We start from the raw sequence: 3,390 nt of genomic DNA, 5'->3' as shown, positions 1-3,390 counted from the left end.
CATTTGTGACGCCAGGTAAGTTGCCAAGACTTGCTAGGTCGAACCTTTGGTTTATGCAAAATGAAATGTAGTCATTTTTCAATGAAAAACTGGTAACTATATATACCTTCAAGTGATTTCGAAATCCAAGACGTCTTCGCGAGCTCGAAACTTGAGGGCAGCGGCGGAACCCGGATTTCACTTTTTGCGTTGTTTTTCTGCCTCACTTTTCCCCGTGGTACCCGTGGTAAAAGGGGGCTCTTTGTCATTTGTGAAACGTAATGTATTCATACTGCGCAACCTGTTTCTTTAGTGTACCTTGAAGAGTAAGAATTACCCGCCTGACATGTTACTTAGTGCTGAATTCATTTGTGCGAGCAACAGCTCGAAATTATTGATTTAGAAGTGCGTCAGTTCGAGTTGTGCACCCAGATAGCCAATTACCTTGGAACATTAAAGTATGAAAGCTTGCTCCGAAATCGAGAGTCAAGGCAAAGAAGGAACTTCTGTGCAAGCTTTATTTGTTTGAATGAGACAGAAGTCCAAGTCAAGCTGTTCCTTCACGCAGAAAAGCTACTGGCATAAAAATTTGTAAATTTGCGAGGGAAAGGCAGGGGATGTGCTTTTGTATCAATACAGCGAAAACCAAATAGAACTGCTACAGAACGCGGCGCTCGATTTGACGCCAAGAAGCGCAAGCGCAGAGTAGCTATCTACTCAAAAACTCTGCACTGAATCGCTAATCGCTCGGCTCGCCTGAACTTTAGCACTAGCTGAAAACTAAAACAAATTATGTTCTGGGTACTGACTCGGATGTCCATTGACAGAGTAGGCAAAGAATTCGACGTGGCTTTCAAAGCCGGTTTTTTTTTGTGTGTGTGATCATCATGAATGAGAGCGTTCTCCTTGTCGTTCTTCACCGATAGAAAGGTCAGACCCCGTGTACTGTGATGTTCTAGCCACCCTACCCACAATAAGCGACGCACGTGGAGGTTGCCTTTTTGAGCAACAAGCGATGGAGATGCAGCAACCACGGCCACAAAACATGTTATACAAACTGGATGATACAATACGTATATCACCTGAATGTTTGTGCTCGTAAAATGACGCTAACGTAATTTTTTGCATGATTTGCACGAACGTACTCCATTTTATTGAATAAATTCGGGCTGTTAGGTTTTATTTTCGGTTTTTAAGCACCGGAAACAAAATCGAGAAGAACAAGTAATTTTTACAAAATGTTATTGTTCTTGTTTTATCCCTCACATCTCTATCATGCAACATTATTGTGTCGCTTGCGGCTGAGTGTGCCGTTCACACAGGCGCATTCGCTTTACATTTAGATTGGCGACGCATACTTATGCGACAGTCGCTGTTTATCAGCGGTCTATCGCACACCTTCTTTGCATCTCAATAGAAGCGAACGTTTGGCGAGTTGTAAATGATTCATTGTTGAAATACGGTGCGTACAAAGAACGACCAACACTCGCAGAGTTGGCAAACAAGCTCTGAACTCGCAAGTTTACTTTGGAAAAGGAGGTGTACATCTTCTGGACAAAGCAGGTGCACCAAATGACTAAAATTAGCACGTGTAAAACTAAGCTTCGTGGTTCAACTAAATTTTAAAAACTGCAACAAATAACAAACGTGAGTTCGTCACGCGGCATTCAGGAAATGGAGTTCTTTTTCAGGGAGTGAGACCGATGACCCACTATATAATGTGTGCTCTATATATATACATGCGTGCTTTCTTATAGGGAAATCATCAGCTATTGTGCCTGTTATTTTATTCATGTGTGAAAAAGAAAGAACTGAAGTGTCGCCAGTGTTCATGAAGATTGAGCGCTTGTTTGTTAAGTCTGTCTTTATTCTTCGTATTATGCGCGCGCTGCAGTTCAACAATAAATAATTTTGCACCTGTCGCTGCTGCGAGGACCAGGAGGAGGCGGAGGAGAAGTGTGACTCCATGCAGGAGAAGCTAGCCTTGCAAAAGTTGCGGACAATTACTCCACCCGACCACCGCTTTCTCCGTGGATATATATATATATATATATATATATATATATATATATATATATATATATATATATATATATATGACGGTAGGCTGCCCTACTTGGCTCCGCGAAGAGGCAGGGCGTGTGTCGAGAACACTTTCCAATGTGGTGAACATGGTTCATATCATAGATCCGGGATTTCGAAGAGGTGCGACGTAATGCCGGATCATTTCTTTCACATTTAGAGCCAAATCGCCGCTTAATTTTAAAATAATACCAGAAAGATTGACTAGATTGGGTAGAATAGCTAATATTAAAGCCAATACAACTAAAAAAATTCCATTGTATCCAAAGAAAGAAGATGGCTGACACCAAGTATTAGGCTGACGCCTATGCATGTAAAGAACAAAGCTTCTCGCGATCATTCATGCCATATTTCAGCTATAACCGACAGCCAAAGACTAAATGGGTGTTCCTTTTATCGGGTGACCATATATACTCTACGTTAATGGCACGAGCTTCGCTATCTCTTTTGTATATGTTGAGCTTCACGGTATGAAAAAAATATGGCATTATTCAGTGTTACAGCCGAGTGAAAAGTGGTTAGACAAGTAGTTACATTATGCCACTTCTGTTGTAGCAGTATTGCAACCCAGAACATCCTTCACAAGGAGGCTTAAGCCTTCGGCGATTGGCTCTTTCTGCTGCCTCAATCTCAGCTATTTTCGCTTCGTTTCCCCCATTTCGCTTGAAAAGTGGCTTATACACACGGAAGGAGACTGCTGCTTTGTCGGAAGACTGCGCGATTAATCGTCTCCGAGCAGCGCTCGCTCCTGCTCAGATTCACTAATTATTTCAAGATTTCTTTTCTTTTTTTTCTTTCAAAAACAAACTGACAGGTAATAAGGGTGGGAACCGTCGTAGTGGGTAGACAGCGTGCCGCGGCTGCTATACTTTGTACCTTGTCACGTGTACATGCACCTTTTAACGAAAGCCGCGCAGAAAGAACAAGTTAAGAAAGCTTCCGAAATCCACGCTGACGCACGTATGTATGCTGCTGAGTGAAATCAAGAAATAGATGTGAAGACTTACTTTAGGAAAATGAAAATGGTGAAGAATTTTCGAGCCCTAATGCTTCAAAGCCGCAGAACGGGGTTGTTGGGGGGGGGGGGAGGTTAGTCGGTGCTGACTGACGCCTTAAAGAAGAGCTCCGGATTAGAGTCTTCCACGTAGGCTCCGTAATTACTGGACTCTTTGGTCACAGCTACATTAGGCCTATCAGTGCCTATCAATGCGGCCAAAGTGGCGAAATTCTTCGTCGCGACCAGTCTGCTGCGACAAGGTGCCGCAGAAGTCTAAATCGCTGACAGAGGAACGGCTTTTACAGCGGCGTTTACTCACGCGATGTGGCAGC

The sequence above is a fragment of the Dermacentor andersoni genome, chromosome 4, assembly GCF_023375885.2.
Source record: "Dermacentor andersoni chromosome 4, qqDerAnde1_hic_scaffold, whole genome shotgun sequence".
Classification (NCBI taxonomy): Eukaryota; Metazoa; Arthropoda; class Arachnida; order Ixodida; family Ixodidae; genus Dermacentor; species Dermacentor andersoni.
The sequence above is the reverse complement of the archived record's forward strand: the minus strand, read 5'-3'. Positions refer to the sequence as shown.